Source organism: Diorhabda sublineata, chromosome 4 (assembly GCF_026230105.1).
Source record: "Diorhabda sublineata isolate icDioSubl1.1 chromosome 4, icDioSubl1.1, whole genome shotgun sequence".
Classification (NCBI taxonomy): Eukaryota; Metazoa; Arthropoda; class Insecta; order Coleoptera; family Chrysomelidae; genus Diorhabda; species Diorhabda sublineata.
The window spans coordinates 14,008,983-14,024,170 of NC_079477.1; the positions used below are offsets into that span (position 1 = coordinate 14,008,983).

Here is a 15,188-nt window from a genome sequence, read left to right on the forward strand (position 1 = left end):
CATGTTTGGAGGCCCACGACATCCCACTACATTCGAAAAATTAAATAAAATCTGGAAATTGATTCGAATTCTTCCTCACCTATTTATATTTCAAATCAAAGTAAATTTTAGTAAATTTGTGGTGATTTTATTCTTTATATTCGCTGGTGAGTTTTTCCTTTTTTTTTTCTTTATCATTGTGCTCACAAAAATTCCAGTTATCTTTGTGGATTTCCTTTTGTTTTAAGCAAATTTGGTATGATAATTTCCATATTTCGGGAACAGAACGAATAGAATAGAACAGATTCCTGTTTGCTTATATTATAAAAAAATATAAATTCAGTTTTTTTAAATGTTTTTCCCACTCATTCCTTCTTCAATAATTTCCATCTCTGTTTCCATTTCCTTTCTCTTTTTATTTTTTCCCCACAATTCTACAGCTGCCAGGTTGGGAGCTTCGACCACCAGACTACAAATTCAACTCACTCCAACATATCATCGGAATCCAGTTGAGGGCTGCAACCATCTCGGATATATATCCCAGCCATATCTTCAATATATAAATAAATCTGACTTGATTTTAATTTATAACTGCTGTTGTTCGTTGTGTTTATTATTTTTCTCAATAAATTTATTTGTTGCTTTTTTATTGTTCTTAGCAATAAATATTAATTTGGATAATCGTATTCGGGGATAGATTTAGATTGTTCAATTTTTATTTTTAATTTATTTCATGAGTTATTTCCAGCTTTTCCGCCTTTTTTTATTAATTGTTAACGTCGTTCGTTAAAAAGCTGGTGGCGTCCAATTTAATATCAATTGTTCACCCCATCTGAGTACCAGTTATTTATATACTATAACTGACGCCGAATATAACTTTCTGAGGAGAATTTAAAGTTATAACGTTTAACAATTCACGTCTTTTTGACCACAGTGTATTTAATTTGATACACGTTTCATTGTATAAAATAACACATTTAAGATCAAAGAGTAATTGCTTTGTTGAAATACTATGAATTTTTACGCGAAGAACTATCACATTTACATTACAAATTCGTAACCTAGTAACACGACCAGCATGTTAAAGAGGAAAAATTTCTAGTTCCAAAAAATAGTTGGACTGATATACTTTAACTACAATAGTAAATCAAAGCTTTTACCGAGTACGGTAAAGCAACTTACTTATTTTGAAATTTAATAAAATAAACAGAAATGTAAATGTAAAAGTGAATCTATATCATATATATCTATAATATTTTAACTGTTCGTGGGAATCTTTTTTCTCTTAATCGACTTTGCTGGAGTTACTTACCGACAAAGAATCGACTGCTTACACGGTAATATGCCACAGACATGGATACGGTGTGCAAGTTGAATAGCGATGATCACTAAAACACTCGTACACCTCAAGAAAAAAAAGGTTGTCCTACTTTATTTCATTCTATGATTCTAACTGGAATAAGCACCATGAAATATGACTTCATATAAGCAAGCTACTTTGCACTTCTCTGGATGAAATCTGTTATTTGAACTAAACATTGAGAAACTGTTCCCTCATTGGTAAATTACTGATAATACAATAAGTTATGAATAATGATTTTCTTAAAACAAGATCGCTAATGAACCGATACAATTCAAATTAATTTTTACTGGGATATCATCTAACACATAATTACTAAATAATTATAATTTTCAAAATACTATTTCATCAAATAATTCCACGTATAAAGTATTCTTTATAGTGTCGTTTGTAATTTTCATGACACTTTATCGATCTCGCTTTTAAAACACAAACAAAATCGAAATTTTATTTTGGCCGAAATAAGGAATTGAGAATATGCGCAGATTTTACGTAATGCAACTCAGTATATATCATACCTTAGTACGAAATATTCTTATCTAGAAGTCAATATGTTAAAAAGTTCATCAATTGAAATACCCAAATTACATTTTATAAAATGTTTAAAAAAATTTAATGTCTAATTAATTTCGTTTCGGTTAGCAACATCAATATATTATTGTTAGGAATGTCTTCATACAACAACTAAGATTATATGAAAGAAAAATAATTTGGTAAAATCCATGGACCTGTGAAAATTGAAAATAATGAGCAACGAGTATGCATGAACTTTGAGGGAAGATCAAGAAGTAGATAATATAGGCAGATATAGCAGTTTTGAAAAGTCGAGAAGAGATGAAGAACAGAAATAAAAGGAAACGCTGCAAAAACATGTAATAACTTGTAAATAAGTGAGAATAGAATGTGGAGCTGATTTCTCACAAAATATATAGTCAAAATAAATCAATTTGTGCGCCTACAATTTAAGGCCTGGTATAAAAAAAATTATTTCAATTTATTTGATTATATATCATTTTTATCAGCTCTTCATATAGCTATTAAAATACGACAGATGGGTGAAAGGCCATTGAAGTGAGCTACAATAGTGACATTCGAAAGAGTGAAAAATATACATTATTCCAATTTACAAAAACAACAAAGTCAAAGAAGTCAAAGACGATTTTGGAAACAAAACAACAAGATTAACAATAATTGAATCATTCCTAACTGGCCTCCGAAAAGGAATAAGCATCTTGGATATATATATATATATATATATATATATATATATATATTTCTAACAGGTAATATCTAGGGTATTATAGAAAATTAAGGACTAAGAGAAGCAGAAATAGATTTGATACATAAATACCGAAAAACAGATTAATTGAAGCTTTTCACCATTAGTTGTCTTCTCTTTTCAAATTTAAACGGAATATTGTTCAGTTCCAGATGTTAGCAAATATTCAGTCACAAAAAAATGTAGTTTAATATCCAACGTGTCTTCACAAATTTTTTTTGTATTAAAATATTTGATTTGTGAACACCTATAACATGCACATGAAAGAAATTGACACAATGAGGCTCTCTAAATAAGCTAAGTAATTGAAAGTTGTTGCTACAATACAGTGATAGTCGAAACGTTGCTTTTTAAATGGAAATTTTTTATATATGTTGAATTATGAGAACAACTATGGAACTTATAGATAATGATACGAGCGTTGCTACTTAAGTTTTGAGACAGACAAATAAAAACAAATATTCATGGCTTTATTGTTTTTCAAAATATTCTCTCTTAAGATTAATACATTTTTGTATGCGTTTGAATCAATTGTCAAAGCCTTTCTGATTGGAGCACCGCCAAATCATGTGATTTGAACTCATAAACCGTTTCTTCAGGTGTAGGAAAACGTTGGCTCAATTTACTTTTGATCTACGGGAAGAAGAATAAATCATTGGATACCAAACAAGAACTGTACTGCGGATAACCCATCGATGTTTTGACTGTTAGAACATGTTTTTGTTTGAACTTATGTGTGAGAACTTGCTTGATTTGTTCGTCGGTAATTGGTTTCCTGATTTTCTCTTTTGGCAAACAAATGCTGATGTACCATTAAGAATTAACTGTTCTACGTTGCTCTAATGGAACGCTGGCGACATTTTCTTTGTACGAATAGCTACGAGCTTTTCTTTTGAGCGATTGTCCAATCCTGCGGCATTCAACGCGAACAAATCTTCTTGACAGCCAAAAGTTCATGCAATATTGAATGCATGCGAGTGAAACTAATGCCCACGTATGCCTCGGTATGTCACATGACGATCTCAGTTTATGTACAGCATCGATGTTTTCTGGTACCACAGGTGATTTTAGACGACCTTCACGAAACTCCTCCTTTACCGTGCGACAACGATTGTATGAGGAAAACTAGCGAAACACGGTAGTCCAAGATAGTGGTTTATCACCAAAAGTTGAATCGAGTTGATCGGCACACTGCTATTGGTTTAATCCACGTCGAAAGTCATATGATGGTAAGGTCAGATTTGAGATATTCACATCACATATCTCAAAACTTGAGTAGTAGCCTTCGTATAAGTCTAAATAAAAATTATAATAACAGAAGTCAAAACAGATTAAAATAGAATAATTCTAGAAATGTTGTTTTCTAGTATTAGTTTCAATTCTGCCCGACGCTAACTTAATTAACATAACCTACAAACGTGTGACAAAAACTAATTAACTAGCAATGTTAAACTAAGATTTTTTTCGAATTGTTTTACTGTACGAAAGTACCGGTATAACATGGTAGATGAAGAGCACATTCGACATTGCATGCTTTATGAGCTTCTGGTGCCGAAGCAAATGAGGCTGTGAAATATTCCTGGTGCTTTGGGTCCAGTTTGTGGAAGGAGAAAGAAAGGAAATACCATCGTTGGTTTAAGAAAATTATCAAAGAGAAATTTTTTAATGACGATAGTACAAGAGCCAGTGTGTCTAATTTTGGTCAGAAAGTATATCTGCCTGTTCAAGCTAGAAATCCTCAATTAACGTAACAAGAGGTTGTATCAGCTCTAAATTGTTCACATTAAACTTTTTCAAATCTATTACGGGTACTTGGTATGTTCAAAAGTTTGAAGAGTAAATTTACAACCATAATCAAAGCATCACAATCTACAGTTCTTTTTCTTGCTAAAACCGATTGCCTTGTTAAAAACAAGTTTTCAATGGAGGAAAAAACAAGGATAATGCTGATTACTTGCTTGCATGCTTAAAAGGTGATGTTGTATTTTGTGGATTTTTATTATGAACTTACTGACCAATCTGTTAAAATCAAAGTGAAAAGTGGAAAAAAGACCATACGCCAACGCCCGACCGTATACTGCAAGAATTACGGAGGAAAAACTACCTAAATTGGAAAGTGAACAATATGCATAGTCTCCAAATATCACTTCATGTGATTTTCATTTTTCCGTTCGTTACGAATTTTTTTTTTTGACAAATAATGAAGAGTATTTCGAAAACGCTTTTACCAAACTTTTTATGTCAAAAGCCGAAGAATGAGCGTTATGCATACGTAATTGAAAACAGCAACTGCAAAAACTATTGATGCTGGACATCATATATTAGTCATAGGAAATTTCTAAAACAAGATGTGTAATATTATCGGTTTCAAAATAGAATGTTTGGTTATCGGTCCAGAATTATTAAAAAACCATTTCAATTTTTGACAAAAGTTTTCTAGTTTTAATAACAATAATATAAACTAGGTAATCTTAATACTTAGTTAGAGAATATGCAAGGATTGTGCGGATTGTAAACTAAGTTAAGATTTAAATTTCTGTTGATATAGTCTTGTGATTGTAACATGCACAATTTTTTTGTAACAATAGGCAGTAAAAAGTAATATTGATTAATTGAATTTGGTACAAAATTATGTTTCATACTTCTGTGGAATTTAATTGCAATTTAACCATGTATAGGAAAACTTTAGTGTATAATTTATTGTCGTTGTCATATATGACTTGAGTAGGAGAAGGAACTATTAATACCTGTTCTTTTTAAGCAACGAAAGAATGGAAGTGGCACGTAAAACGTCAACTGGGAGAAAATCTACAGATAGATATGTTACAATGAAAAAAACAAATTGTACAAAACTTTAATATAAACATGAATTTCACTTGAATCTTTCCGAAAAAAATTTCAGTTTAGCTGGTGTTAGAAGTTTTTAAAAGAGATGGGAGATTATATTGGAGGAGAGAAAATCTAAACGTGAAAACAAGAGCTCTTTGACCGTAACCAAATATATGATGATTAAAACAATATTATTATTCACCAGAAGAAAACATAAATGTTAAAGTATACTTTAACTTCATGTTCACGATTCAGGATACTCGTTAGATTTGTAATTTCTCCAGACAACTGGCATAACACTGGAAGACATTTTATAGTAGAGGAAGAGAAATTTAGGAAACTAGATATGTTATAAAGGTGAACAATGAAATCAAAATAATTGCTGTGAGATTGATAATGACTCCTTATCGAGAAAAAACGGCTTATTTAATTGGATGTATTATATAACCTGAATATCTAAAAGAAATTTTGCAATTGTTCAAATTTGGTTTTTAATTCATATTTTTTATGTATGTATTTCCTTTTAATGATTGCCATAGAACAACTATAAGTTAATTTCTCAGGATATTCTTCTTTACATTTTGTGATATAAGTATTTGAAGTTTTACGCGGTGATTGTACTAAAATGTAATAAAGATTTAGATGAAAAGATTTCAAAACGTTTTTCCACTTCCCATCCTTTATAAAATTCTTTCAACTGTGATATGTTTCGTAATAAATTATAATAAATATACTGTGAGTAGTGTCTAATGATATTAACAGGTGTATGTTATATGAATATATAGATGACATCTAGTTTTAATAGAGACGGAAAAAAGGATTACAATATATCCTAGAATGGAAACAATTTTGGTTAATAAAAAGTGTGGAGATAGATGAAAGCGATCTCAGCAATAAATTATAGAAATCTTTTTAAAAATCACGACTATAAGAGCCTTTATATCGCTTTAGAGAGGTTTTAACACGATGCAGACTGTTACGTACGTTTGTTGTTCAGTCTTTTAAGAATTAGTTTTATAGCGATTTCTAGTAACACTAAGTAAACTCGTATGAAATAGTTAATAGATTATCATTTAAAATATAACCCAATTGAATTAGTCTACTTACTTTCTATACGTATAAATGTACCTAATCGCCCGAAATAAAAGCGCTTGCCGACGGCAAATGACGTTTCTTTAAACGTACTTATGGTTTCATTTTCGTATGTGATTTTAGATGTAAATTTGTTACATAAAATACGTTGTTTCAGTTGAAACAGGTGAAGCCTTATTATACTTAATTATCGAATAGAATGCAGTACAAGACAAATACTGTGTAGGTACCCTCATATTTTTAGTCACGTTATTAATCTTTTGTTTGAAATAAACATTATTAAACGACGACAAATTCTTGTTAATAATTTTTTTCTTAATACAAATTGTCTCAAAGTGGTTAGATATTGCATTTGAGATATTTGCACCTGCTTCCAGGACATACATATTTAGATACCCCACACCTTTTATTAAGTGAGCTATGAGAAGATTATAGTGTATAAAGGAGAAGTATAATGAAGATAAATTACGATAAACACAATTTAATTTAATTATATTAATCATGGTATTCTTGTTCTTGAGTAATAGCAAAATAAATATTTGAGTGTACCCACTTTAATAAATTGCACATATTGAGGATTGAAAACTGATTTTTTTGTATTAGTGAAACTGTTACGATTCAATGATAATAATATATTAATAATAAAAAATAGACAAATATCGTGTAACTAGAATCATAAATATATGTATTAAAACAAAAGTCAGGTTAACATATTCTAAACTTATACAATTTAAGTAGCGATTCAGGCACTTAGTAACATGAAAATGTGAAATATAACTTGAACTTCAATATACACGAGCTATTTATGTTTACAATGTACAATTTTAAGTTTCTATCTGTATAGATAACAGTGATGAACCGCGAAATTTGAAACAACCATTTTAGACTTCCCAATTCCATCAGTTATTATTCAAAAATAACATTTGAGGTTATTTGAATAATAAGCATGATAAGTTGAGGTTAGGTTTTATTTAGATTGCCTGTTCAATGTTTGTGTTTATTATATAAAATTGTCGATGATGCCCCTACTACATACATTAATTCAATTAGGATGCCATGGTTCAATAAATAAAATTAGCATTTAATAGCATAAACATGAAATAATATTGGATTTATTGGGTCATAAATTTTGTCTGATGGAGGGAGGAGATTAATAGTGGGAAGTAATTAAACAGGCACTGACCTTTTGAATTCCGCTGTTGGTCCGCCGGATACCTAACAGAAGGACCCGGAAGAAGCCCGGAACAAGAAGTCCATCGGTCACTACAATGAGATTTAATTAAAAAAAATAAAACAATTAAACTCGTAACACGTGACTGGTTCTTGGAAACAACTATATTGAATCGTATTTTCTATTTTGTTAGTTATTATTGAAATAGCATTTGATAGTTCGGTATAGAGGCGCGAGACACAAACTTGTCCTATGCTATACGTGAGTTAAGTGTTAGAGAAATGGTTTACGAGCTCTTCGACTGCTCCGCCCGATCGGCCTGAGGAGTAAAGGGGCTCGGATCTGTTTATGGGCGGACCACTTTTGTCATTTCTCTCGCTCTCGTAAAGCAGTTAGCGATGTTGAAGCGGAACAGACGCACGGGGACGCAAGATAATGGTTGACGCTCCCCGCTAACCATGCTTTATGTACGTCTCTCTCGTTCGCACCCGATTTATGAGGTTAACTTTCTCGCTCCGACACGCGTCGCCTGAGCTACGATGACGTAACTAGGCCATGTGACTGTGGTCAACTCCCAATCGCGTGTTTCGGCGCCAACTTAAAATCACATGGTCGAATCAAGTGAAACTTTTGAAAAGTTTATAGAATGAATATATATTTACGAGGAGCATAAAATATTTTATTTTATTCAAATAATTGAGGTATAAAATTTTTCTTTAAGTTTCCTCAAAATTGATACTACGAATACTACGAGGTTCCAACGGAATGATGAGTTATCAGAAGAGCCACTGTTACGACTTGATTTTGAAAAAATATGGATTGAATTTATTTACGTGGTGTGATGAAAGTATACAGCTAATAAATTTTTATAACAGCAATTACTCACGCTTGGGTGTACACCTCTCCAAGGATAGAAAGGATAATACAAAGTAAAGAATAGGTTAATAGGCAAATAAGGTAAGTACTATAAACTGCTGCTATGATCTAGACAAATCCTTTTGAAAGAAAAATATTGAGAAATGAGAGCTAGATATAATAATGAAATATCAAAAATACCTACAAGGAACTTCAGATCACGGAATTTGTCAGAGTACAAAGACTGCGATGGTCATGTAGTGCGAATGGATGAACAGAAAATGCCGAGAAAAGTACTTGAAATCAATTTTTAAGGATGTAGGCCAATTGGAAGACCTCAGAGAAGATAGAAGGAATTAGTCGCACAAAACGCAATTAGTCTTCTTAGGATACGCAACTGTAAAAGAGCATTATTAGATAGTAACATCTGGGACAGGTATGGGGAAACTACGGCCCGCGGGCCATCTCTGGCCCGCAAAGCGTTAAAATCCGGCCCGCAACCAGCAAACAAGAGTTAAGTACAATTTTCTTTTTATCATGAATTGGCAGTAAAGGCAGTACACGTCGGGAACAAAACCCGTAAGTCCGACTGTCGTCGAACGCATTACCTATTTGAGGCAACTATTTTTGAACACCAGCAAATTGGAATTTTATAAGTCCTTATCTCGGACACAATACCCAAATATAGTTTCCCACGCCCAGAAAATAATGGCTAATGTTTGGTACAAGCTATTTGTGCGAACAAACGTTTTCTATAACGAAAAAATTCTTCGTACTTGAAAGGATTTCAGATGACCTCCTTTTTTTCTTTGTTAAAAATTTCAGCATCACATATTGAGCCGAATTATGATGAAATCATGCAGAAACAAAAACGGTTCGACATGTCACATGTTTCCACAAAGAACAGCGCTCCTCAACCTTCTACTTTGCAGCTAATTAAAGTTCAATTAATTAAATGTTATTAAAAATGTTATTTCTTAATATTGCACAATAAATTAGTATTTCAGAAAAATTATGACAATATTTTTATTTTAGTAAATAATGTAATGTCTCAACTTGGTCCGCCATATATTTTGTTGGAAAAAATTGGCACGCGAAGAAAAAAGTTTCCCCATCGCTGATCTGGGAGGTCAAGGCACGCAGCAGGTTGAAGTACCATAGAAGGAAACGATTTACTTATGCTGGAAACATTTATACTGGAATGTCCCTTATCCGCATTTGTTGAAATAAGACGTTTTACCAGTCTGCTACCATAATGAGATAGCGGAACATGAAAATTGAAAAAACATTTATGTTAAGTTTGGTTCGAACTGATATCTGTGCATGATGATAATGAAGTGACGATTTTAAAATGGTAGGTACGATTTAAAAGTGGAAAATAGCTTAAGACGAGGAACAACTTCAAAAATAGTAAATTTGAAAAATTGGAAAGCTTCGTTCTAAATAAACGATTTTTCTTTGAAAACTTACTCAAGAACTTGAAGTCTCGTACTGGTCCTTGCGATAGAGAAGATTCGAAAATGAGACGACTGCCAAATTTGTTCTGAGTCGTCTGACTGATGACAAACAAAAAATCTTATTCCTGCATAGGTATATGTATATGGAATTGATCGTCTTCATGCATTTCTGGTTTCCATTGCCAAAATTGTATCTGATGATATAGGTATATTAGATTTCTTGCAATGACCCATTGACAAAAATTCAGCGTTATCAATGTCGAACTAGTAACCCATAGTATTGGATTACTACCATTAAAGTTCGCTCCAAAGGAACCAACTGTAAAGTTCCAATTACCAAAGACGAATATTAACAAAGTAAATTTTTTTTTGTAAAATACTTGACTATATTCTTTGATCTACTACATCTACTTTACATTTATTTGAACCAATCGTACGATATGACTGTTGCATTTCTAATTTTGTAAGGTCATTGAGAATTAATTCGGTTGTTTCGGCGTGTTTATTTTCAATTGCAGCTCGAACAGAAATAATTGAGGGAATAGTCAACACACAATAAAATACCCTACATCATCCTAGTCTATGTGAATTTATTGCTATGTATATCATATTTTATTGTGTGACTATTTTAGAAGTACATAAATTATTATTATCGAGCTTCCTTATTATTTTGTTTATATTCATTTTGAAATAAAAAATGAAATTTCTCAATTTACCACCCGAGTGATGTGATGACAATACTATAGTCTCATCACCTATTCCGATCAATCATTATAATTAATTTCAAAAAATAGTTAATGTTGAGTTTAAAACGAAATTATCCTCTTTACCCACCTTTTGATCTAAGCGCACCCTATAAATAATAGAACACAAAATTAAACCCGTAAAAAGTAAGTAAATAAATAAAGTTGAAACCATAAATTTCAACGCTACCTACTCCAACCAAGCATGAATGAAAACCCACAATCATTAATTCTGTTAAAAAAAAGTGGAGCAATATTTTTTAGTTCTTTTGAATCGCAAATATCTCAATCTCTTGGTCAAACGTATGTGCCGCTCGACAGTTGCATCGCATGTTCGCACTTGCTACCTCCGGTGACTTTATGACTTCAGTGGTGGAGATATAAAATGTGATAGTGAAATTTTATGATTATTTATTATTGAATGTGGTGAATCTCTTAAGGATACTGATAGTAGGATAAAAATTAAATTGGCAATAACATTGGCAACAATGGCAATGGCACTTGCAGGCGATTTAAGCAAAATATTGTAACTAGGATTCATCCATATATTGTCACACGTTGATGGGGAGAGTGAATATCACTGAAATGTGAGAATTTGTGACAAGGGCCAGGGGAGGTCAAAAGTATTGTGACGTAATCTGTTAAAACTAAAACACGAAATTTAGATGTGAATCTGAAACTAGAAAACTAGAAAGTCGTTTGTCTTTTTGTTTATCTCAAATATTAGACTTTATGTTGATTCTATTACATTATTTAATAGAAACAACAATTTTAAAATTGGGTGACGTCTTATCTGGACAGATATTATGAAACAACCTGTAGCAAGGACGGGGAAGGGGTCCTAAAATTCATCTGACGTATTTTATGGATGGCTCCCTTGGCTTTTGGATGTCCTTACATATTTTGGACATGTTCCGAAGAAGATGCGTAACAAGATGATGGAGCTGGAAGAGTGAGGCTGAAGAGTAAAGGTCCCATTAGAGACATAAAAATAGAGGATGGAGATAAAGTATTAGACGAATTTCCTGTTTTATATCAATTTTAATTTGATTGAGATCAATAAATCCTTTCTAAAGTATGTTGTTGGATGCAGCAGGACGAAAAATTGTCACCTCCTTTGGTTATTTCTTAGCTAACGATGAGCAGCAGTCCGGAAATATACCGCACCCTTTGGCGGAGGAAGGATGTCAATGACCATAGACTCTCAATGTATTGATTCTGATAACAGTAGTGACTTCCTTCTTTCCTTGGGCCGTGCTAGATTAGGTGAAGTTTGTTATGAGTGGATTGAAGAAAGTAAGAGAAAAAACAAAAAAAAATATGCTTCGTTGTATGATTCTTGAGCAACCATTCACGTATGTGGTACGATGGTATTGCTTCACTCTCATTTTAATTCTCATCAATTATTATAGATATCAGAGATTTCTTTAAAAAATAAGATTCAATTTGAATAAACACATGAAGAAATATTTATGAATTCATCGCTGTTGCACCATTAAGAAATCAAAGAGATCTGTATTAACAGCTACTTTTTTAACATTATATATATATATGTTTTATTCCGTTTCACACAACAGACTTCTGGAACAATTTCTTCCTTCCTTTTACTCCTTTTTATCCTAGGTAGAGTTAATAATTGTTGTGAATGTATAGGTAAACGAAAAACTAGAAAAATGAAGTGAGTGTTTCGTAGAGGAAGAAAGAAACTGTACATCTTTATCTAAAAAAATCAACAACTGTAGATGATATGTTCCGAAATACTAAATATTCGTTCTTTAGTAATATTACATACACAATATGCCCAATTATATTTATAAGAATTGATTTGATATTTTTATAATCTATAGGATTGGATCAGTAAAGTAGCAAGGAAAGAATTAAATGACACAAAAATTATATATTACATAATGTTTTCTGACCAGTAAAAAAATCAATCAACTGTTTTAAGGTATATCTAAGCTTTTAGAAACCATAATATTTATTATATCAACCTGTTTTTTCACCTTCTGTCTCGAATGGTATAACGCATTGTCCATAACAATAACTAATTGTACGAGGCATATTTTTTAAGTAAGTACCGTTTTGGAATTAAAAAAAGAAGTGCAAAGATATCGCAACAGTTTTATTTTTATATGAAAGCCTGTACTTTCATCTACTTTTCTACATAATTTCCGTGAATATTGAGGCACTTGTCATAACGTGGCACTAATGAAATTCTACCGCCTGACTTGTTAACCATTGTATCACAACTGTTTTGACTTCGTTATCGTCTTAAAGATGCTGACCTGATGAGGTATTTCTTTAAGTGCAGGAACAAATGGTAGTCGCTGGGCACCAGATCAGGGCTGTAGGGAGGATGATCTAGAGTTTCCCACAGAAAAAATTTGATAAAATCTTTGATCCGATTTGCCACATGTGGACGGGAATTGTCATGCAGCAAAACGATACCCTTACTCAACTTGCCACGTCTTTTGTTCTGGATTGCACGACGCAGATTGTTCAATGTCCCACAATAAGACGTTTCATTGATTGTCCCATTACGAGGCCGAAACTCCACTAGCAATACTCCTTTTCTGTCCAAAAAAACTGTGCACATGATTTTCCGGGCAGAAATTGTTTGCTAAACTTCACTTTTTTGGGTGATGATCACTTATAATGTTTTATTCGTAAATTTCACAGATCTCACGATGAATATCGATCGGTTTTACGCCTTTAGTACTAAGAAATCGTATAACTGTCCGTACTTCACAATCGGCGGGACAATTGTCGGAGGCACCTAAAAATCTCAGGAAACAACGTACACAATGAAGAATCAGACTGTAATGGCATCAGTGCGTAGACAAGAGATGTAGGTAACCAGCCCGCATGTGCAGAACGCCGACCTTGGGGTTGCGGCAGCGGAATCGCAAAACGGTACTTACATAAAAAATATGTCTTGTACATTAGGTAGAAATTTATGAGGAAAACCACAAACAAACCTCAAATCATCAAGCAGTTATGTTCTGTTTGTAATTAGCTGAGTAATTTTATTATTTGTTTAAATGATAACACTAATGCACCCGATAAAATACCATTTCTCTACCTGCATTCCTCATTATTATATTAGGTTTTTTTTTCTTTCAACCTCCGACAAGTTCATAAAAACAATAATTTTATTTCCAAAAGATTGGTACACTTTTCGACATAATCACCGAAGAAGTTTAGACATTTGTCATATCTGAGGACTAGCTTTGCAGCCAGTCATTAACAATAGAGTACAAAAAGACCTTGAAACTTCTATAAATTCCATAGATAGAGCAGTAATGGTGAATCTGTGGTTTTCTTAAACCATTCTCTCAACTCGTTGAAACAGGTCATCTGTAACGAAAGATTTGCGCCCTTGGCCCCCTTCAACATGTATTAGGGCAATCTTTAAGCTTTCGACACCATTCACGCAGAACATCATTGCTCATGAAGTTTTCTCTATACACACTCATTCTTCGATGGATTTTGCAACACCATAGCCTTCAGCCTGTACAAAATAAATCACACTTCTCAATTCTTACTTGGAGGGAGCAATCGTAGGTTGAAAAAAAACGACTCTCGTATATTTTATCAGACGTAAATAGTCCTGAAATTTTTCTCATATTTGACTTACAATCAATTCAAATCTCCAATAAAGTACCTTTTTAAGATTCATAATAAAACATTTTTCCCTGAATAATATTCAGGATCAGAACTTTATTTTGCTTGTATGAATCAGAAGTTAATTATTCATTATTTGAAAGTTAAATTTCGTCAAATGGTCGCAAGATTATGTTTACAACCGACAATTATGAAGCTAAGATGGACAGCAAGCATTTCCCAAATATCACATGAACGACTGGGTTGTAATTTGATGCGGACCAAATTCTAGCAGGATCGTTTTGGCTAGTGGTAACTACTGCATTATTTTTTTTGTGATAATTGCACTGATTGACTCTCGAAAGCAAAATTAAACGCGAGACTCATCTCGTTTAATTTATTTGAAACGATTTTCATTTGTATGCTCAAGATATAATTCTGTTATAATGTAAAAGTATCCAATGTGAACAGGGGTCTATTGATATGGATATAAATAAGCAAACAATATTCGACCCCCTCGTATAATAGTTTCGTGAATAATTCCGACAGTAATAGGCTTGAAAAATTCAATTACAACTAATTGAACAAATCAACCTCAGAACGAAGTTTGTTTAATTTATGAAGTTAAATTACTAGATTTGTATGAGTTGCCGGCCGGTCACGGATAGATCATGTAAAATGTACATAGTGTGACTGAAGTGGATGTCATTTTAACACCTACTTACTACCAAAAAAGTATAGCTCGTAATGAAATTTTTAATTGACCATTAATACCGTATTAAGTGGACATCAAGGTCGGTATGTTAGTAATGCAAGGGAA

The 15,188-nt window shown here is 32.5% G+C and overlaps 1 protein-coding gene across 1 annotated transcript in view; it reads right to left on the reverse strand.

The window, feature by feature from the left end:
- The window catches only part of LOC130443129 (homeotic protein antennapedia-like), a 442,038-nt gene extending 434,056 nt beyond the window's left edge, over positions 1 to 7,982 (reverse strand). The window contains exon 1 of the mRNA XM_056777609.1: positions 7,723 to 7,982. The gene's annotated coding sequence lies outside the window, so the exon portion shown is untranslated. The remainder of the gene's footprint in view (positions 1 to 7,722) is intronic.
- Positions 7,983 to 15,188: the final 7,206 nt, after the last annotated feature.